This window comes from Ornithorhynchus anatinus, chromosome 4 (assembly GCF_004115215.2).
Source record: "Ornithorhynchus anatinus isolate Pmale09 chromosome 4, mOrnAna1.pri.v4, whole genome shotgun sequence".
Lineage (NCBI taxonomy): Eukaryota > Metazoa > Chordata > Mammalia > Monotremata > Ornithorhynchidae > Ornithorhynchus > Ornithorhynchus anatinus.
Window position 1 is genome coordinate 124,243,401 of NC_041731.1, and position 23,194 is coordinate 124,266,594.

The following is a 23,194-nucleotide window of genomic DNA, read 5'->3' on the forward strand; positions in this document are numbered from 1 at the left end:
TGGACCTGAGGGTCATGGAGATATCAAGCTCTTAAAGGGTACGGAGACACAAGTGAGTAGGAAATTCAGAAAAAAGAGGTTTGAAGGGAAAAGAGGGCTTAATGAGGAAGTCGTCTTGGAGGAGATGCATCAGGGGAAAAAAAAGCCCTCTTTTCCCAGTTATAGATGAGATTCCATCACAAGAACTCTCCTACAAATTTCTAGCTAGTCTTGTCTTTCCCCATCACCAATGAAAGGAAAAGGTCTAAAAGAAAAAAGAAAAGGGCAAATTTTCCAAAATGAAAAACCGAATATGAAAAGTGGATTTCTATGCATTTTATCGCACATTTGTGATCTCTACTCACTGTGCGATATGTGCCGTGAATGTCATGACACACAGAACTAATGACTGGCAGGGGTGAGGACTTAGATCTATTGCTCTAGTTTGAAGTTAGACAGGAACAGCTGCTCAGAGCAGCACTCATCTGTGGTAAAAATTCTGAATTGCAAACTAGAATTCAGAAACAAAATAGTTTGAATTGTACCGTCTCTGAAACAACTAGACAGAGAAGCAGCGTGGCGTAGTGGATAGAGCGTGGGTCTGGGAGTCAGAAGGTCATGAATTTTAATCCCAGCTCCACCACTTGTCTGGTGTGTGACCTTGGGCAAGTCACTTCACTTCTCTGTGCCTCAGTTACCTCATCTGTAAAATGGGGTTTGAGAATGCGAGCCCCACGTGGAGCAGGGGCTGTGTCCAACCCAATTTGCTGGTATCTGTCCCAGAGTTTAGTACAGTACCTGGCATAGAGTGAGTGCTTAACAAGTGCCACAACTATTATTATCCACTACACCACGCTGCCCATCTCAGGGTCGCACCTGGAGAGTTTCCAGTCCTCTACCAGTCTCGACTATGGAAAGGAGAGTCGAGCAGAGGCCTGTCCATTCCATTCCCGGCTTGGCCAGTGGCTAGCGAGCGGCAGGCCATCGGCTACAAGTCAGAACTCACCCGGGCTGGGCAGCAGCGGCACGGGAGCGAGACGAGGGTGGAGATTCAACTTTACCACGCGGAAGGAGGCGATGCTAAACCGCTTCTGGATTTTTACCAGAAAAACGCTATGGATACACTACGTGCACCATTACAGAGGAGAGCGGGACGTTCTGGGAGAGTTGTGTCCGTGGTGTCGCGATGGGTCGGAAATGACTCGACGGCATGAAACAAGACAAGGCACCAGGCTGCTTCTCATGTAGTCATACCAATGCTATTCTCTAATAGTAGCAATAATATCTATGAAGTGCTCAAGTACTAAGCATTGCCTGATGCCATTTATCCATTAGATATCATTTTGGAAAACTTGGAGAGGAGAGAAATCCCTAAGGAATGAAAGATACCGGTAACCTTCCAATTGGTAACATGGAGTCCAGGGAGGATGCTAGGGTAAATATCGCTTGCCATATAGTAAGCACTTAACGAACCATTAAGAAACCATTCAATCGATGGTATTTATTGAGCACTTTCTTACCGCCTGGGCGAGAACAATGCAACAGAATCGGTTCATACAATTCAATGCATAAACTGTGAAGAGCATAAGACACTGGGAAGTGGCCGGTGTGGCTTTTGAAGACCAATCGGCAAACCAATTAGATGGGTTTCGAGGGTCCAGGGTCAAACCTAGAGAGCGTTTCTCAGCGGACCAAGGTCCACCCGGGGCAGGGCTTAGGGTCATTTCTGTTCAATATCCTTATCGATGAGCTGGATTAATGAACGTAGAATGTACTCGATGGATTTACAGATCACTTAAATGGCCCGACAGGAATGCGATTCAAAATGACAATGACAAATAGGGGAAATCATCCAAAAAACAAGTATATTTGGCAGGGATGACTTCAAGAGAGTACACACATAAAAAATTCAACAGCACTAACATAGGCTGGGGAAAGATTGGTTATTCACAGGTTCATCCCCAAAATACCAGTTGATGGCCAAATATGTTGAATTTGAGTCAGCAGGGCAATGGCATTATTAATAATAATTATTGTTTTAATGTTTTATGTTAATAATTTATGTTTTAATAATTGTTTTATGGCATTTATTAAGCATTCACTACTTCTGAGTGTTGATGTAGTTTTTTGTGTCTTTTTAAAAATAATTTACAATGTGGATGTAACTGTTCTAAGCACTAGGGTAGATACAAATTAATCAGGTTGGATACAGTCCCTGTCCCATATGGGGCACACGGTCTTAATCCCCATTATCCTGACTCTTCCCCTTGTCAGCTCTGTGACTGTGGGCAAGTCACTTCACGTCTCTGTGCCTCAGTTTTCTCATCTGTAAAATGGGGATAAAGACCGTGAGCCTCACGTGGGACAACCTCATTCCCCTGTATCTACCCCAGCGCTTAGAACAGTGTTCTGCACGTAGTAAGGGCTTAACGAATAGCAACATAATCATTACCAATGTGGTAACTGAGACACAGAGAAGGTAAGTGACGTGCTTAGGGTCATACAGCAGACAGGTGGTAGAGCTAGGATTAGAACCCATGACCCTCTAACCTCCAGGCCCATGGCCTAGTGGATGGAGCATAGGCCGGGAGTCAGAAGGTCCTGAGTTCTAATCCTAGTTCTGCCAATTGTCTGCCAACTATGTGACCGTGGACAGGTCACTTCACTTCCTCTGTACTTCGGTTCCCTCATCGGTAAAATGGGGATTAAGGCCGTGAGCCCCATTGGGGACAGGGACTATGTCAACCCGATTTGCTTGTATTCACCCCAGGGATTGGTACAGAGCCTTGCACCTAGTAAGTGCTTAACAAATGCCATTATCGTTATTAAGTAACCTTCAACTGCAGTCAGAGAAAATGCCCCAAGTTTCAGGTGAGAAAACGCTGCATCTGTTTGTCTCCCCCGTTATAGCGTGAGCTGCCTGTGGGCAGGGAATATGTCATCTCGTCATCCAGTACTGCCCGAGCACTTAATACAGTGCACCACACTAATCGGATGCTCAATAAATACTGCTCTTACTAAGAAAGCTACCGTGGGAGGTTTGGGGGTCCATCCTTGGAGAAGATAAAATAATCATCTGTCCCATTTGTCCTTAACGTAAAAGATCCTTATTGTCTGGATGTCCTGCTTAGCCTTTAAAGGACTGTGGGAACTACATGGAGGAACCAGATTCTGACCAGGGAGTGGTGGTCGTCGTAATAGTAATAATCATGGTAGAAGGAGGACGAGAAGGAGGGCAAGAAGGAGGAGGAGGAGGAGTAGATGGATTTAGTCACCGCTAAAACAAGGAAACACATGTTGCTCCCTGGCCACAAGGAGTTTGCACCCTAATTGTTGTGAGTCCCTTGCGGGATTGTCTTGTTTCGTCTCATGCTGTCGAATCGTCTCTTACCCATAGCAACCCCATGGACGCATCTCTTCCAGAACGCCCCACCTCCATCTGCAATTGTTCTGGTAGTGGATCCAGAGAGTTTTCTTGATAAAAATATGAAAGGGGTTTACCATTGCTTTCTTCCACGTAGTTAACTGGAGTCTTCACCCTTGAATCTCTTCCATGCAGCTGCTGCCCAGCACAGGCTAGTTTTGACTTGTAGCAGATCGCCTTCCACTCGCTAGCCACTGCCCAAGCTAGGAATGGAATAGGTATGTCTCTGTTTGCCTCTCCCTTCCATAGGCTAGTGGAGCCTTGGAGAAGCAGCGTGGCCTAGTGGCTAGAGCACGGGCCTGGGAGTCATGTGGTCTTGGGTTCTAATCCTGACTCTGCCACCTGTCTGCTGTGTGACCTTGGGCAAATGACTTGACTTCTCTGGGACTCAGTTCCCTCATCTATAAAATGGGGGTTAAGACTGTGAGCCCTATGTGGGGCAAGGACTGGTTCCAACCCAATTATCTTGTATTTACCCCAGCGCTTAGAACAGTGCTTAACAAATACCGTAATTATTGTTATTCTTATAGCCAAGACTGGTGGAGTACTGGAAACTCTCCAGATGCTCTCCTTAGAGGAATATCGAGGGCTAGGGGCTGTCAAATCCCTACCTGTCTATTCTTTCCTAGTATTTAGTACAGTGCTCTGCACCGAGTAAGCACGTAATAAATGATTCAATTACTACTATCATTATTACTGATGGGGAGAGATGGGAGAGATAGCTTAGCCTTTTGTCTGTAAGCTTGTCTCTCTAGATTGTAAGCTCATTGGGGGCAGGGAGGGCTCTGTTTTATTGCTGTGTTATGATCGTGCTAGTATTTGTTAAGTGCTCACTGTGTGCCAGACACTGTAGCAAGGGCTGGGGTGGATACAAGCAAATTGAATTAGACACAATCCCTGTCCCTTGTGGGACTCACAGTCTCAATCCCCATTTTATGGATGAGGTCACCGAGGCACAGAGAAGCGAAGTGACTTGCTCGAGGTCACAAACAGACAAGTGGTGGAGTCGCGATTAGAACCCGTGACTTTCTGACTTCCAGACCCGGGCTCTATCCATATGCCAAGCTGCTTCTTGTGTTCTTCCAAGGCTTAAAGTACAGCGCTTCGCACACTGTAAGTGCTCAAAAAATATGGTCGATCGATTGATTACAGAGCCCTGGATTCCATTCGCCGTCTCCGATATCACCACAGAATGGAAATTGGCTGGTTCTGTCCGTGTGTCAGGAGTCTCTGACCGATCTGGTTATCTGAAAGTCCTATTTGTGAGTCAGATGTTCTGGCCGCTCAACATCCAGCTTATTGTCCTCTGGGAAGAACGGGAATCGGCCCAGGAGAAATTTGCGGGGAGAAATCTGAGATGCTAAAGAGAAGCTGGCAGAACTAGACTCTGAGTACCCGGGTCACGGCTGCTCCCATTTCAACAACGCATTGCTCTCCTCCCTGCTCCTTCATCCATCACCATCGTTCTCCATCTTCGGTCCTAACCTTCGGACAGAGCCGCTGCTGCTACAGAGTATGTTCTGTCTCTCAACAATGGGATTTCCTTTGTTTCTAGTCCGCGCTGAGCACCGTCCAAAGAGCTTGGGAGAGTACAGTAGAGTTGGTAACAATAATAATAGTGTTGGTATTTGTTAAGCGCTTACTATGTGCAGAGCACCGTTCTAAGCGCTGGGGGAGATAGAGGGTCATCAGGTTGTCCCACGTGAGGCTCACAGTTAATCCCCATTTTGCAGATGAGGTGACTGAGGCACAGAGAAGTGAAGTGACTTGCCCACAGTCACACAACTGACAAGTGGCAGAGCCGGGAGTCGAACCCGTGACCCCTGACTCCGAAGCCCAGGCTCTTTCCACTGAGCCCCGCTGCTTCCCAGTAGTAGACCTGGACCCTGCCATCCAGGAGCATACAGTCTAGTGGAGAAGCAATGTGGCCCAGTGGAAAAAGCCCAACCCTGGAAGTCAGAGGACCTGAGTTCTAATCCTGCCTGGCTCAGTCACTCTCCTGCATGTGACCTTGATGAAGTCACTTAACTTCTTCATGCCTCGGGTTCTTAGTCAATGAAATGCAGGTTCAATACCTATTCTCCCTTGTTTAATATATATATATATATTTTATATTATTATAATTATATATTATTACATATATATTGAGAGCTCACCTCCTCCAGGAGACCTTCCCAGACTAAGCCCTTTTTCTCTGCCTCTCCTCAGCTCCCCATCACCCCTACTCCCTCCTCTGCTGTACGCCCTTCCTCACCCCAAAGCACATGTGTATATTTGTACATATTTATTATTCTATTTATTTTATTAATGATGTGCATTTATCTTTGGTTCTATTCATCTATTTTAATGGTAGTGATTCCTGTCTACTTGATTTTTTTGCTGTCTGGCTCCCCCTTCTAGACTGTGAGCCCACTGTTGGGTATAGATTGTCTCTATCTGTTGCCAAATTGTATTTTCCAAACCCTTAGTATAGTGCTCTGCACACGGTAAGTGCTCAGTACATATGATTGAATGAATGAATATGAGCCCCAAGGTGGGACAGAGATTGCATATGATCTAATTAACTTGTATCTATCCCAGGGCTTTGATACAGTGTTTGGCACAGAGTAAGCATTTAATAAATAACCCGGTTATCATGGGGGAAACAGACACTAAAACAAATTACAGGTTGAGGGACGCAAGGTATTTCCAGAAGTTCTGCAAGATGGGGTTTCATGAGTTCCTAAGTGTTTAGGAAGGGTTCAAGTGAGGGCTAACACTATAGGGGGGAGATTGTATGGAAAAAAGAGAAACTGATCAAGGAAGACTGCCTGGAGATGTGATTTTAGTAAATCAAACTCTATAAATCTGCCACAATAACTGGAAGTAAAAGATGGCAGTGGCTTCTGAAATAGCAGCGATGGGAAGGTTAAAGATAAAGAAACTATGAATCATTTTAAGAAAGGTGCTTAAGCCCGGGGTGAATATGAGTGAATCTGGCTTTTAAATAGGAGGTGTGGTTGAAATAATTGTGCATTTTCATCACATTTAAAGCTCGTGTAGAGGTCAAGTAGAGCGGTCACAGAACACACGGAGCCTTCGCCTGTATTATGCATTGCTGCTGACAGAGGTGAAAGGTGATGGGGAAAGAGGGAGGATTTGGGAGGTTTCTTGGGTGTAGCATGAAGAGTAAACAGCGTCTATGTCGATGAGTCATGATTTCATCACCCAAATTCAACTTCATGTAAACCCAACTCTTTCCCCACCTGCATCCCTTCCCTGATCATCTCTCACTTGGACTTTCTCTTTGAAATCTTCCTTGCCTTTAGTCCAGTCAGCTAAAAATGCTTGAATCATCTTTCTGAGGGTGTCGCTTCATCATCTTGTCCTTTTTAAATGCCTTCCCTAGATCCCAGGCATCTTTTGCTTCGTATCTCAATGGCCTGGACTTTTTTGCTAGTCCCTTCAGCTACCAATAGGTCAACATCCCTCCTCTGTCCTTTTTTTCTTCACATGTGTGCATGCGGGCTCTCTCTTCTCTCTCTTTCTCCCCTCCCTTTCCCTCTCTCCCTATTTCTCTCTCCGTGTCTCTCTATGTCTCTCTCCCTCCTTTCTCTCCCTTCCTCTTTCTCACCAATTCCCCTTCCCTCAGTCCCACGCTTCCTCTCTCTATCTCGTCTATCTCTGTCTCACTCTCTGTAAATCTCTCTGTCTTCTTCCAGCTTCCTCCCTCACCCTCTCATCTCAGGTTTCTGAACAATGTGTCACTTCCCGCTAGGTCGTATGACATACTTCCCCTTCAGATGCCTTTTCAAGAACACTTTGTCAAGCGAACCAGTTCCTCCTCTTCTTCTAACAAAGAAAGAAGATCCTGGGTCATTAGTTAAGAAAAATAGTATTGATTGAGTCTCAAATTTGGTCTCCACTCTTTGACTGGGGTCAGAAATGCTCTAGTTATTATAATATAATCTGATGAGCGAAGAGGTGCTCCAGGAGTGGTAAAATAGAAGTAGCCGCAGCCAGAGCAGTAGTTGTAATAGTCGTATTAGCAACACGGCTTAATTCATTCAATCATATTTACTGAGCGCTTACTATGTGCAGAGCACTGTACTAAGCGCTTGGAATGTACAATTCAGGAACAGATAGAGACAATCCCCGCCTAATGGCACAGGCCTGGGAGCCAGAGATCCTGGGTTCTAATTCCAAATTCCTGACTGTAGGTTCTTGGGCAAGTCACTTAATTTCTCTGTGCCTCAATTTCCACAGCTGTGAAACAGGGATTAAATACCTACCCTCCTTCCTACCTAGACTGTGAGCCCCATGTGGGACAGAGACGGTGTCCAACCTGATTAAATTGTATCTAAATCAGTGTTCAGAGCAGTGCTTGACATGTAGTAAGCACGTAACAAAGTCATAATAACGACAATAACAATAATAATGATAAGCCGTAATAGAAATCACAGAAGTAGCCCTTGAGCACCCAGTTGGTGTGGAGTATTGGAGTAAACGATTGGGAAATACAGAAAAACAAATCAGCAAGGAGTTATATGACAAAGAGGGAGAGAAACATATAAATCTTAGCAACGGAAGGGTCCAAATAACTATTTGAGTCAGTATTCACCCCACCCTCAGCCCCACAACACTTACATAAACATTTATAAAGTATTTAGTGAGATTTGTGTTTTTCTCCCCTTCAAGGCTGTAAGCTCCTTCTGGGCAGGGAACATTCTCTACCAAATCTATCATACTGCAGTAGTAATAGTCTTTATTAAGCACTTATTATGGACAAAGCCCTCTACTAAGCTCCTCTTTCTCTCTCTCTCTCCCTTTCTCTTTCCCTCTCTCCTCCTTTCTCTCCTCCTCTCCTTCTCTCTCTCAGTCAATAATTCAAATTTCTTTTGATGGCATTTAAGTGCTTACTATATGCAAGCATTGTCCTGAGCACTGGGGTAGATGCATGCTAATTAGGTTGGACCCAGTCCCTGCCCCACGTGGGTTTCACAGCCTAAGTGGGAGGGGGAACAGGCATTGAATCTCTCTTTGAAAGATGAGGAAACTCAAGCACAGAGAAGAAGGTAATGATTTTCCCTAGGTCACACAGCAGACAAATAGCAGAAGTAGGATTAGAACCCAGGGCCTCTGACTCCCAGGTCTATGCTCTTTACCTTAGGCCATGCTGCTTCTCAATATTCCCTAAATCCTCCGGCTTTAGGAGAGATGAGGAATTTTCCACTAGAAAATCTGTTTCAAAAATAACTCTCTATCCCATGTGGACTTGTTCACTGTGTCAAGAGGTACTATAAAACACAAGAACAAATATTCAGCTTCTACAGTCTCTGTCCTCTGGGGCCTTGCCACCGAAGGTACTGAATTTTCGTAGACACAAAATGACCTTGGAAAGGAGAGGAAGAGGGCAAGGCAGACCGGGAATTAGAGATGTGTTACTTTGTGTCCATTTTTTTTCATTAGTGTGAAGAACTGCTCTCATTTTTTAAGCAAGGATGGTCTGAGGAAGGAGGCAAGTGGAAATTCTGCCAGCGGAGTCTGAAAGACTGACAGATGTCACAGCTTGGGCGCTGACAAGCAAACCCTATGATATGTTTGACTTTTTTGCGCATGACTCGGTGATTTGTAAACTAAATTTGAGCTGCGTGTTATAGGAACCGGTTATAGTTATAAGAGAGTGTCCACATCCTGTGAGCCGGGACCACTTAATTGCCATTTAAAAACCCAACTGAATATAGAGAAGCAGCGTGCCTTAATGGATACAGCATGGTCCGGGGAGACAGAGGGACCTGGGTTCTAATTCCAGTTCCGCCACACCTCTCCTGTGTGACACTGAGCCAGTCGCTTCACCTCTCTGTGCCTCAGGTACCTCACCTATAAAATGAGTATTAAGAGCATGAGTCCCATGTGGGACGGGGACTGTGTCCAACCTGATCGACTAGTATCTACCCCAGTGCTTAGGACAGTGAATAATTAATAATAATAATAATAATAATAATTGTGGTATTTGTTAAGAATTTACTACGTACTAGGAGCTGTACTAAGCGCTGGGGTAGAGACAACCAAATTGGGTTGGCCATAGTCTCTGTCCCAAGTTGGGTTCACGGTTTTCATCCCCATTTTACAGATGAAGTAACTGAGGCGCAGAGAGGTGAAGTGACTTCCTCAAGGTCACAAAGCAATCAAGTGACAGAGCCAGGATTAGAACCCAGGTCCTTCTGACTCCTAGGCCCGTGCTCCATCCAGTAGGCCACAAACAGATACCACAATTATTATTATTATCATTACAGAAAGCTGCTCTCAGTCTAGGTTAAAATCTGGAATGCCCAGATCTCAAAATATATGGCATTTCGATATTGTCGCCGTTTGATTGCACCCAAGCGCTTAGTACAGTGCTCTGCACATAGTAAGTGCTCAATAAATACCACTGATTGATTGATTAGTAATGTAAGGAGCAAGGAGGTAGGAGGTGAAGGGAATTTCGGTCTTGAAGAAGAAAATCCTTTGGGAGATTTGCACACCGACACAAAAGTGTACTTCGGAAGTTATGGTCGGCACCCCGGGCTGAAGTTCTCCAATTGTCTCCCAGACGGGAATCCAGTTGAGTAACGATCTGGCCCAGCTTAGCGTGTTCTGCCTTTAGAAATGTAGGTTACGGGCATAATGAGCCCGGGGGTGTGGTCTCTGCAGGTCATCGCATAGTAAAGAGGGAGGGTTGGACCCATGTTGAAAAGCTCCACGTGGAAAGATCCCCGACGTGGGAGTCAAGAGACCTGAGTTTTAATCCTGGCTGTGCCATTTGCCTGCCGCGTGACCTTGGCAAAAACAGTTTAACTTCTCACTGCGTCAGTCGACTCACCTTTAAGATGGGGAGTCAATGCCTGTTTTCCCTCCTACTTAGACCGTGAGCCCCCTAGGGAACAGGGGATTTGTCTGACCTCACTGTCTTATAGCTACCCCACCGTTTTGTGCAATGCTTCACACATAGTGAGGATTCAACAACTGTCACATTTATCATTAGTATTATTATTAGCCATTGCCACAGGACTGGGAAGATAGTAGCTTTCTCAGATCCTCTTGGAGGTTGAAAAAGTTGCCACGGTGCCACAGATTCTAGGAGTGCCCAGAGGGGTGAGGCGGTGGGGGGAGAAGGGTTACGGAAAATGTACAAAATCTCAGCAAGCTGTTCTTCCGACCCGACAGAAGTCAGCAGCAACTGGCTCCTCCTTCCCCCGACCTCACCCTCGATTTAGATTCCCATCCCCAACCCCCGTGCCCCTCCCCACCTCACCCATACTTAAAGAGAAGGTCAGGAAGAACTGTCCTCATTCAATCAATGATATTTATGGGGTGCTTACTGTGTGCTGAACACTGTGCTTAGTGCTTGGGAAAGAGTACTGCCTAGGGGTAAGAGCACAGACCTGGGAGGCGGAGGGCCTGGGTTCTAATTACCGTTCCATCCCTTGCCTGCTGGGTCACCTTGGGCAAGTCACTTAATTTCCCTGCGTGTCAGTTTCTTCATCTGTAAAATGGGGATTAAATATATGTTCTCCCTCCTACTTAGACTGCGAGCCTCATGAGAGACAGGGACTGCTTCTGCCTGATTAGTTGGTATCTGCACCAATGCTTAGGACATTGCACAGCACATAATAAGTGCTGAAGAAATACCACAATTTCAATAATAATAATTATTATTAGGGTAGTACAATGCAACATGATTGGTAGACTTCTTTAGATAAGCCCCCAAGGAGCTTACATTCTAATAATACTGTAATACTTTAAAATAATTTTAAAATGCTAATTTTAAGAGTATGAAACTTCCCTAAAGCTTACCCTCAGGAAGACGACAGCAAAGCCTAGTGGAAAGGGAATGGAAAGGGGAGTAAGGAAATCTGGGTTCTATTCTAACTCTGTCTATGACCTGCTGTGTGACCTTAGACAAGTAGCTTTACCTTTTGGTGCCTCAGTTTCCTCAGCTGTAAAGCCGGGAAGTGAGCTTAGTTCAGTCTCTGCACACGGTAAGCTTTCGATAAATACGATTGATTGAACGAATGAATGAATGAGCCAGGTGTGATTAACTTGCTTCTGCCCAAAGGCTTTTCATGATGATTAGGATTTGGTAAGTGCTTGATAAATACTCACATGCAAGAGTACAAGGCCGTTGTCGGCAACGTCTCCTTCTAACCAAAGTCCAATTCTGAGGCTGCTAAAACATGTCATAATGGTAGGAATAAAGAGATAGGGGGAGAGAAGAAGGGTAAAGAAATGAGGGAGGAAAAAAAAACAGGCGAGGTGCTTAAGGGAGGCATTTTGATTTGTCTAGCTAAAAGTAATATTAATAGGTTTCAGCCTGTGGTAGAATAAAGCAGCTTTATTTCATTGAAAATGAAAACGGATCTTTTCAATCCAAGAATCAATATCCCATCAGCTATTTCCGTCCAATATCATGGTGGAAGAAGACGGGATCGGTGGATTTTGGAGCAGCCTTTTAATGTCACGAGGTGTGTTCCTTCTTTATTTTATACGAAATGAAGAGATGCTTTATATCCTCCAGAAACAAGAGGATGGCAATCTAGCCAAATATTTCAAATCAAAACCAGTATCAACTTGTTCTACCCTGGCGATGTTTCGTTGTCACAATCATGTAGCTACAGGATGTGATAAATATCTATGAAGCCTCACACTAAGATGAATATATGTGTCCAGAGCACTGTCTAAGCTACTGGAAGAGTATCAATCAGTGGTATTTATTGAATGCTTACTGTTCAGGGGCCTTACTAAGTGGTTGGGAGAGAATAATACAATGGAGTTGGTAGACAAATTCCCTGCCCACAAAGAGCTTTCAGTCTCGAGGGGGAGACTGATATTAAAATGAGTAAATACATTATGGGTACATAATGGGTAAAGAGAAGCAGCGTGGCTCAGTGGAAAGAGCCCGGGCTTTGGAGCCAGAGGTCATGGGTTCGAATCCCGGCTCTGCCACTTGTCGGCCGTGTGACTGTGGGCAAGTCACTTCAGTTCTCGGTGCCTCAGTGACCTCATCTGTAAAATGGGGATGAAGACTGTGAGCCCCACGTGGGACAACGTGATTCCCTTGTGTCTACCCCAGCGCTTAGAACAGTGCTCTGCACATAGTAAGCGCTTAACAAATACCAAGATTATTATTATTTACATACAAAACGGTTGTGAGATGGAGTGGGGGGTGAATATCAAGTGCTTACAGGGTACACAGATCAAAATACACAGGCAACATAGAAGAGAGAGGGAGTAGGGGGGAAGATGGCTTAATCGGGGAAGGCCTCTTGGAGGAGATGTGATTTTATTAAGGCTTTGGAGGGCAGGGGAAGAGTGCATGTCTGTCTCATATGAAGAAGGAGGTAGTTCCAGGCCAGAAGGAGTCCATAGGCAAGGGGTCAATGGGAAGGTAGAGGAAATGAAGATAGAGCGAGTAAATTGGTATTAGAAGGAGTGCATGGGGTGGCTTGTAGTAGGAAATCACTCAGATAAGGTATGAGGGGGTGAACTGATTGAAGTCAGTGGTAAGGAGTTTCTCTTTGACGCAGAGGTGGACAGACAATACCTGGAGGTTCATGAGGACTTCCCAGATGTGGACTGAACTTTTTTTAAAAAAATGATCCGGACGGCAGAGTGATGTGCGGACTGGAGTTGGGAGAGACAGGAGTACACTACAGTGGAGTCAGTAGATACGATCCCTGCCTACGAGGAGCTTATTGACTAGGGAGGGAGACAGGCATTAAAATAAATTAGAGAAATGGGAAATGGCAGAGTGTAAGATTATAAATGAAAGTGCTGTGGGGCTGGGAGTGGAGTGACTATCAATGTGCTTAAGTGGTACAGACCTAAGTGCATAGGTGTTGGCTAAAAAGGGAAGTAAAGACTTAATCAGGGAATACCTCTTGGAGGGAAGATGATTTAGTAGAGCCTTGAAGATTCAGAGTTTAATGTACTGTCAGAAATGAAGAAGGAGAGAGTTCCTGGCCTGAGAGAAGATGCGGGTGAGGCATTGGTGGCAAGAAAAATTAGATCAAGTTACAGAGAATACCCCCTCTCAGGGTCGCACCTGGAGAGTTTCCAGTACTCTATCGGTCTCGACTATGGGAGGGAGGGTCAAGAAGTGGCATATCCATTCCACTCCTAACTTGGGCAGTGGCTAGCGAGGGGCAGGCAATCTGCTACAAGTCATAAATCACCTGTGCTGGGCAGCAGCGGCACGGGAGAGAGTAGAGGGTGGAGACTCAATTTGACTGCAGGGAAGGAGACAATGGTAAACCACTTCTGTATTTTTACCAAGAAAACTCTATGGAACCACTACCAGAACGATTGCAGATGGAGGCGGGTCATTCTGGGAGAGCTGTGTCCATAGCGTCGCTATGGGTTGGAGACGACTCAACGGCATAAGACGAGAGAAGACGGACAATACATTAATGTTAGAGGAGTGAAGTGCCGCGGGTTGGGTTGCAGTCGGAGATCTCCAAGGTAAGGTAGGAGGAGATTAGATTAGTGTTTTAAAGCTGATGGTGGGGAGTTCTGATTTGATACATAGATGGCTGGGAACACCATTGGAGCTCTCTGAGGAGATGGGAGACAGTGATTTGGGCAGAAGAGTGAAGTGGGGAGAGACAGAGGGAGGGAACTCAGCAAGGAGGCTGCTGCAGCCATCTAGATGGGATAGAATAAGTGCTTGGATCCATGGAGGAGCAGTTTGGATGGAGAGGAAAGGGAAGATCTTTGCAATGCTGTGAAGGTTGAACTGATGGGATTTGATGACAGACCAAATATAATGATGTTGGTATTTGTTAAGTGCTTACTATGTGCAGAGCGCTGTTCTAAGCGCTGGGGTAGATATAGGGTAAATCAGGTTGTCCCACTTGAGGCTCACAGATAATCCCTATTTTACAGATCAGGTAACTGAGGCACAGAGAAGTTAAGTGACTTGCCCACGGGCACACAGCTGAAAAGTGGCAGAGCTGGGATTCGAACCCATGACTTCTGACTCCCAAGCCCGGGCTCTTTCCACTGAGCCACGCTGCCTCTCATATGTGGGTAGAGTGAGCGAGAGGAGTCAGGATAATGCCAGGGGTCGGGGCTAGAGAGACGAGAAGGATGATGGTGTTGATTGGCTACAGTGATGGGCTATTCTCGGGGAAGACAATGGATTTTAATGGATTCCAATCAAATGAGAAGGGAGGAGGGGAAGAATGGAAGATCTGGGACTTTCCTAATTCGCTTCCAGAAATAATGACAATAATAATGATAATAGTGGTATGTGTTAAGTGCTTGTGTCGAGTGCTGGTATAGATACAAAAGAATCAGGTCAGTCACAGTCCCTGTGATACGTGGCACAAATCCAATGGCTCCTACTCTATCCTAATACTTCTCAACCTCCCAGCTACCTTTGACACTGTCGACCATCCCCTTCTCCTCAACACGTTATCCCACCTTGGCTTCACAGACTCCGTCCTCTCCCGGTTCTCCTCTTAGCTCTCTGGCCGTTCATTGTCGGTCTCCTCCACGTGCTCCTGCTCCCCCTCCCATTCCCTAACTGTAGGGGTTCCTCAAGGGTCAGTTCTCGGTCCCCTTCTGTTCTCCATCTACACTCACTCCCTGGGTGAACTCATTCACTCCCACGACTTCAACTATCATCTCTACGCAGATGACACCCAAATCTGTATCTCCTCCCCTGTTCTCTCTCCCTCCTTCCAGGCTCATATCTCCTCCCGCCTTCAGCACATCTCCACCCGGATGTCTGCCCGCCACCTAAAACTCAACATGTCCAGGACTGAGCTCCTTTTCTTCCCTCCCAAACCCTGTCCTCTCCCTGACTTTCCCCTCGCTGTGGACAGCGCTACCTTTCTCACAAGTCCACAGTTTTGGTGTCATCCTTGACTCCGCTCTCTCATTCACCCCACACATCCAATCCATCATCAAAACCCGCCGGTCTCGCCTTCACAACATCGACGGGATCCGTCCTCTCCTCTCCATCCAAACCGCTACCTTGTTGGTACGATCTCTCATTAGATCCCGACTGGATGACTGCATCAGCCTCCTTTCTGATCTCCCATCCTGTTTGCTCTCCCCGCTTCGGTCTCTACTTCATTCTGCTTCCCGGATTATCTTTCTACAGAAATGCCCTGGGCGTATCACCCCCCTCCTCAAAAATCTCCAGCGGTTGCCTGTCAAGCTTTGCACGAAGCAAAAACTCCTCAATATTGGCTTTAAAGCTTGCCCCTTCCTACCTCACCTCCCTTCCCCCCGTCTACAGCCCAGTCGGCACACTCCACCCCTCTGCCGCTAACATTCTCACTGTGCCACGTTCTCGCCTGTCCCGCCGTTGACCCCTGGCCCACGTTCTGCCTCCGTCCTGGAACGCCCTACCTCCTCAAATCCACAACTAGCTCTCTTCCCCCCCCCTTCAAAGCCCTACTGAGAACTCACCTCCTCCAGGAGGCCTTCCCAGACTGAGCCCCCCTTTTCCTGTGCTCCTCCTACCCTCCCCATCACCCCTACTCCCTCCCTCTGCTCTATCCTCTCCCACCCCAGCGCACTTGGGTATATTTGTACATATTTATTATTCTATTTTCTTAATGATGTGTATATATCTACATTTCTATTTATTTATACCGATGCTATTGATGCCTGTCTACTTGTTTTGCTGTCCGTCTCCCCGCTTCTAGACAGTGAGCCCATTGTTGGGTAGGGATTGTCGCTATCTGTTGCTGAATTGTATTTTCCAAGCACTTGGTACAGTGCTCTGCACACACTAAGCACTCTATAAATACATTTGAATGAATGGCTGAATGAATGATTATGGGGCTCAGGATCTGAAGGGGAAGGAAAACGGGTGTTTAATCCCCATTTTATAGATGAGAAAATTGAGGCGTAGAGAAGTTGAGTGATTTGCCCCAAATCGCCCAACAGGCAAGTGGCAGCGTCGGGATTAAAACCCAGGCCAGTGGTCTTTCCACTAGGCCATAATGCACGAACCCTCCTTGGCTTGCCATATATTAAAAGGGGGTAGCGTGAGGATAGAATCATATCCATGATTGTGGTATTTGTGAAATGCTTACTAGGTGCCAGACACCGTACTAAGCACTGGGGCAGATACAAGGTAACTGAGTTGGATGCGGTCCCTGTCCCCCATGGGGCTCACAGTCTTAAGTCCCATTTTACAGATTAGGCAACTGAGGCACAGAGAAGTGAAGTGACCTGACCAAGGTCACCCGGCAAACCTGTGGAGCCGGTATTGGAACCCAGCTCTTTCTGACCCCCGGGCCAGTGCTTACTATACTAAAACCTGGGGTAGATGCCAGATAATCAGGTCAGATGCAGTCCCTGTCTCTCCTGGGGCTCACAGCCTAAGCAGGAGGGAGGGCAGGTATTAAATTCCATTTTGCAGATGAGGAAACTGTGGCACAGAGAAGTCAAGTGACTTGCCCAAGGGTGCACAGCAGGCACTAAGAGAGCATCCAGATCCTCTAATAATAACGTTGGCATTTGTTAAGCGCTTACTATGTGCCGAGCACTGTTCTAAGCGCTGGGGTAGACACAGGGTAATCAAGTTGTCCCACGTGGGGCTCACAGTCTTAATCCCCATTTTACAGATGAGGTAACTGAGGCACCGAGAAGTCAAGTGACTTGCCCAAAGTCACACAGCTGACGAGTGGCCGAGCCGGGATTTGAACCCATGACCTCTGACTCCCAAGCCCATGCTCTTTCCACTGAGCCACGCTGCTTCTCTATCCTCTAGCTCCCAGCCCCCTGTTCTCTCCAGTAGGCCGTGCTGCCTCTCATGATAGCAAAATGTCACAGATAACCCTAAGGGTGTGGGTTTCCGGGATGGGAAGATTGGTGGGATGAGGAGTCGACGGAGATGGGAAAGTCAACGTGGGGGAAAATGAGGTCCTCGGCTACCTGACTGCCCATTGACCTGGGGCCCTCGTTCCTCGGGAGGTTTCTGAAAGGACAGAGGCTCTCAACTAGGTGTCCCAGAGAATGGGGGAAAGGGGCGGGGATGGTGGGGGGGCGGGGAAGGATTCTGGCAGTGCAAGATGACTGGCTCAACGTGGAGCTGGGAGTCAGGAGCCTTGGCTGAAGGCCCAGCTCTGGCCTGCCAGGTAACCTTGGTCAAAGTCTCTGGAGGTTAAAAATTAAAATGGGGGATAATAATCCCCACCTCTCCATTCCTCACAGAGACAGTGCGTGGAGAGAATGAGATAAATCACGTGATGATGCTCTGGAAAAATGATGACTCTTTGACAGAAACCAAGGTACAATACTGATAATTAATTTGATTAAACATGGATGAATTATAAATCTGTGATTAATAATTCATCCATCCTTAATAATAACGATAACTATCGAGAAGAAGAGGGGACGTTAAGGCAGATCCTGCTTCGGATTTTGATTCCGGGAAAGATGTCGGTCCCTGGCAACCCTGCTCTGTTTTCTTCCCCGGGCTTCCCAAAATCAACCCCCAGACAGGTCGAGTATTAATAGCCGGTGAACAAACCGACTATAACTTGCCCTTTCTCCAAGGCGTTGCCAGGTGGATCCTCACGGGAACTGTCCAAGACATGTGGGTCATAGAGCAAATTCCACTCTGAAAATGTACCTCACCCCTGCTGTCATTCATCCATTCAATCATATTTATTGAGTGCCGACTGTGTAAAAAGCAGTGTACTAAGCGCTTGGGAGAGTACCATATAACAACGAACAGATATGTTCTCTGCCTACAATGAGCTCACGGTCTAGAGGGGGAGACACATATTCATATAAATGAATACACTTCAGAAATGAACATAATTGCTGTGGGCTGGGAAGGGGGACGAATAAAGGGAGCAAGTCGGGATGACAAAGGAGGGAGTGGAAGAAGAGGAAAGGAGGACTTAGTCAGGGGAGGCCTCTTGGAAGAGATGTGCTCAACAAGGCTTTGAAGCGGGGGAGAGAGTGACTGTCGCTCAGATAAGAGGAGGGAGGGAGTTCCAGGCCAGAGTCAGGACGTGGACTCCAACCCGTTCCAGGGTTGATGACCCATCTCACCGTTCCGGGTGAGATGACCTGGACTCCTTCCCGGTCTTTCCCAAAGCCAGGAGACTCCCTAATGCCTTGGGCAGTTCAAGCGCTCGGCCAGCAAGTGGCTTTCTTTGTCCTGGAGCTTTTCCCTAACTTCCTAGAGAGCTGAAATGGGGCCTCGCCGCCTACCAGATCACGCCCCCAGCCCAGGGCCCTGTGGAAGCTGTCGGCCTTTCTGGAGGGAGAGAGCGATGCCAGGTTTGCCGGGGAACTGCCCCTCTGCTGATTGTTCCAATCGCTTAACCGCTCTGGGCCTCAGTTTCCCCAAATGTAAAATGGGGATCGGATTCCTGTTCCCCCTCCCTCTTAGACTGTGAGCGGCATTGGAAACAGAGAGTGGGTTTGATCTGATTGTTGTCTATCTTCCTCAGCGCTTTGGTTCTCAAAAAATACCGTAATAGTAATAATAATGATGATTAGAATTATAACAATAGTAATAATAATAATGATTAGAATTGTAATAACTCCCTCTCCCTCCTTAGGCATCACCCTCCTGCTCTTATCCCCTCCATGATATGGGAAGCGGCATGGCCTAGTGGGTAGGGCACGGGCCCGGGAAACAGAAGGACCGGGATTCTAATCCCGGCTCTACCACTTGTCTTCTGTGTGATCTTAATTTCTCTGTGCCTCAGTTACCTCATCTGTTAAATGGGGATTAAGACTGGGAGCTCCAAGTGGAACAGGGACTGTGTCCAACATGATTACCTTGTATCTACCCCGGTGCTTAAAACAGTGCTTGACACATAGGGAGCGCTTTACGAATACTATTATGATTGTTATTATGTAATCATTTTCCTGAGGGTGCTACCGGAAATGATAATGATGATACACTAATACAATAATGATGATACTGGTAATGATAATACAAGTTGAATTTGATCAACGCTTACTATGTGTCATGCATTCATTCACTCAATCATATTTATTGAGACCTTATTCTGTGCAAAATACTGTACTAAAGCGCTTGAGAGAGAAAGGTGTAATAATAATAATAATAATGATAATGTTGGTATCTGTTAAGCGCTTACTATGTGCCAAGCACTGTTCTGAGCGCTGGGGTAGATAGAGGGTAATGAGGTTGTCCCACGTGAGGCTCACAGTCCTAATCCCGATTTTACAGATGAGGTAACTGAGGCACCGAGAAGTGAAGTGACTTGCCCAAGGTCACACAGCTGACGGGGGGCAGAGCCGGGATTAGAACCCATGACCTCTGACTCCTAAGCCCGGGCTCTTTCCACTGAGCCAGACAGACACAGCCCCTGCCCACAACGAGCTCGCGGTCTAGAGGGGGAGACAGACGTTAATATACATAAATAAGTAAATTTATAAATGAACAAATAAATGACAGATATATACATAGGTGCCTTGGGGATGGGAGGGAGGATGAATGAAGGGAGCAAGTCAGAGCGGCAGCTCTGGGAATTGGTCGGTACAGAGTAATCAGATTAGACACAATCTCTATCCCACATGGTGTTCACAGTTCTGGGAGCTGAGGAAACTGAGGCACAGAGGATCTAAGTGACTCTCCCAAGTTCATGGAGATGGTCAGGGGCAGAACCGGGATGGTTCCCATTTTGTGCTCTTGGGGGAAGCGGGATGGTCTAATGGATAGAAACCGGGCCTGGGAGTCATAAGGACCTGGATTCTAATCCCTGGTCCTCCACTTGAGTGAGGGACCTTGAGTGAGTCACTTCTCTGTGCCCCAGTTTGCTCATCTGTAAAATGGGGATTAAGAATGTGAGCCCCCTATGAGACAGGGACTGTGTCCAACCTGATTAGCTTGTCTACCCCAGTGCTTAGTACAGTGCTTGACACATAGTAAGTGCTTAACTTACTGTGGGAGCAGCTTGGCTCAGTGGTCTTGGGAGTCAGAGCTCATGGGTTCTAATCCAGGCTCCGCCGCTTGTCAACTGTGTGACTTTGGGCAAGTCGCTTCACTTCTCTGTGCCTCAGTTCCCTCATCTGTAAAATGGGGATGAAGACTGTGAGCCCCACATGGGACAACCTAATCACCTTGAATCCCTCCCAGTGCTTAGAACAGTGCTTTGCACATAGTAAGTGCTTAATAAATGCCATTATTATCATTAACAAATACCGTTATCATTATTATTATTGCTCTTTTGACCAGGCCATGCTGTTTCTGTGCTCCTTGGGGAACTGGGCTCATGGGAGCCGAGCAGAGCACTCTGTGCTAATAACGCTCAACCAGGGACAAAGCTTATGCTCCCCTCCGTGTCCTCTTCCTCTGCTTCAGCATGTCGAATGACAATGATAATAACAGGCATTGTTACAGATCACTAGGTGCCAAACACCGTACTAAGCTCTGGGGTAGAGACAAGATCATCAGATGGGGCACCTTTCCCTCTCCACGTGGGGCTCGAAGTCTAAGTAGGGGGGAAACAAATATTTAATCTTCATTTTACAGATGAGGAAACCGAGGCCCCGAGAGTCTGTAGTTTGTCCACAGTCACACAGTTGGCAGAGGCGGGATTAGAACTCAGTACCTCTGACTCCCAGGCCCGAGCTCTTTCCATCGTGTCCTGCTGATTTCCACATTACCGGGCACCCAGTGCCTATCGGGGTAATTGCGATTCGCCCACGGACCAGAGGAGGAACTGGAGAATCTCTCCAAAGCAGAACCGTGTCGCGCATTTAACTTTTCACAATTAGGTTTCCACTCCAAGCCAGTTTCAGCCCAGAACGTCCTTTCAAAGCAAACCAGCTAAAGAATCTAGGAAACTGACACTAGGAACATGAAAAACCTCCTACTGGCTCACCTGCAGGTCCTTGCCGGCGGAATTTGATCTCCAGAACACGAGACTAAAAATAGAAGAAAGATATCACGATCGGTTTTAAAAAAATAAAAACTGGCAGGCTGTGTCTATTTTTACTCCGGAGCTGTCAGTTTGCTGATTTTAAATGTCAACTGATAGCTGGAGTTGACTGTTTTTTACTACTGTAGTTGTCTGCTTAATTTACACGGATGTTTCAACACCCTGAAAAAAGTAAGCTTCTCCGAGAAAACTCGTGTTCGAAGTCACTAAAACCCATCACCAAAACCTATCTTTGGTCAAGTGACCTATAAGGCGCCGGACTCGAGTTGTAATTGCCCCTTCCTGGGGCTTCTGGTCTCCAAATGAAGGCATGAGTTCAAATCCCACTTCTTCAACTTCTTCTTCCCCCTCTAGACCATATACTCGCTTTGGGCAGGGAATGTGTCCATCACCTCCGTTGTACTATGGTCTCCCAAACACTTGGCTCGTTGCCCTGAACAGTTAAGAGTTCGTTAAATGCTGTTAATTGATCTGTCCGTGTGAACCAATGATGATGATATTTGGTAAGGCGCTTATTATGTGCCAAGCACTGTTCTAACCGCTGGTTCGAAGTTCTGAGCGCTCCAAGTCATGACAGGGTCTGAAAAGGCAGTTTGTGTTGGACATCCCATCTTGTGTTTGATCTCATCTTGTGTTTGATCTGGGGAAAAGTGCAATCTGTTACTGGTTTTTATGCTTACTTTTTTTTTTTTTTTGGAAAGATGAAAACATTCAGTGTGGGGTTTTGCTCGTGACCTGATTACTCATCCTGGATTTTTAACATTTTTTTCCCCCTCCTGATGGCCTTTTGTGCTCAGTCCACGTTTTGTTTGGTTTGTAGATGAGTTGCAGAAAGCCAAAGAGTCACTGGTTTGGGGGAGCTCCTCATCCGAATAAAACTCATTGTTTGAAATTATGTAATGTGTTGTTTCCTGTCTTGACATTGCATTTTTACTGATGAGTAATAAAGCAGTGAGATTTTACCTCTCTCTCTCTTCCCCTTGTTTATCACCTCAAACATTTGTCATGCTGGGTTAAATAATCAATTGTCCTGCACATTTTTGCAAAATTCCCTACCTCCCCTAGTGTGGTTTCAGTTTCATTATAATATGAACACACACTTAAATCCCTTTCCAAAATGTGATACAATAAAGCCACTCCTCCCAGATTTTGCAATCCTTCCCATCTGAAGTGTTTGCAATCTCTCAAAGATTTTTTTTTTTTCTTTCAGAACCAGGACAAAGAAAATGCTAATGACCCGACTTCCTGGGTAATTTTCTATCTCCTCTGAGACTAAAATCTTAACCGCTGAAAATGGCTTCTCTGCCACTCTGTCAAAACATCTTCCAAAAGGATTTTGACACAATCCGAGCACCTCCGAAAACACTTCCGATGCACTTCAATGAATAATTTATAAATATACGTGTATATATATTTTCTTCCCTGGAACACAAAGCGACGAGAAACTGAAAGTCTGGATAAATGGTGAATTTCACCAACTGGCAGGATGTGCACCTATCTCAATGCCCACCATTATTAAGGTCTGATTGTCGTGTTTCGTATGAATGATTTGCTGTCTTTCAATGAGCCAAATCTTCCTTGTGCCTAAGACAGGGATTGTCAAGCCCTGGCACATACCCCAGAAGGTGGCAGACCACGTTTTGTAGATACTGCAAAAGTCCCTTGGGGTTTCCCTAACCGTGAGTCCCCATTCCATTTCCTGGTAGCCCACACCAGGACTTTCCTCCGAGAATATTTGTCAAACGCTTCCCGACATTCAGCTCTCTTCTATGGTATGCTTCCCAGCTAGAGTTTCTCTGGTACTTCCTGCCCCCATCCAGTGATTTAGAAAATCGATCTGTCATTCACTCCCTCAATAGCATTTAGTGGCTCAGTGGAA

General features: G+C 46.2%; 1 long non-coding RNA gene across 1 annotated transcript; it reads left to right on the top strand.

The window, feature by feature from the left end:
• Window positions 1-18,501: 18,501 nt before the first annotated feature.
• LOC120638309 lies at window positions 18,502-22,799 on the top strand. The gene is made up of 2 exons (XR_005659893.1): window positions 18,502-18,679; window positions 22,526-22,799. It is a non-coding gene; the product is annotated as an uncharacterized LOC120638309 (long non-coding RNA).
• Window positions 22,800-23,194: the final 395 nt, after the last annotated feature.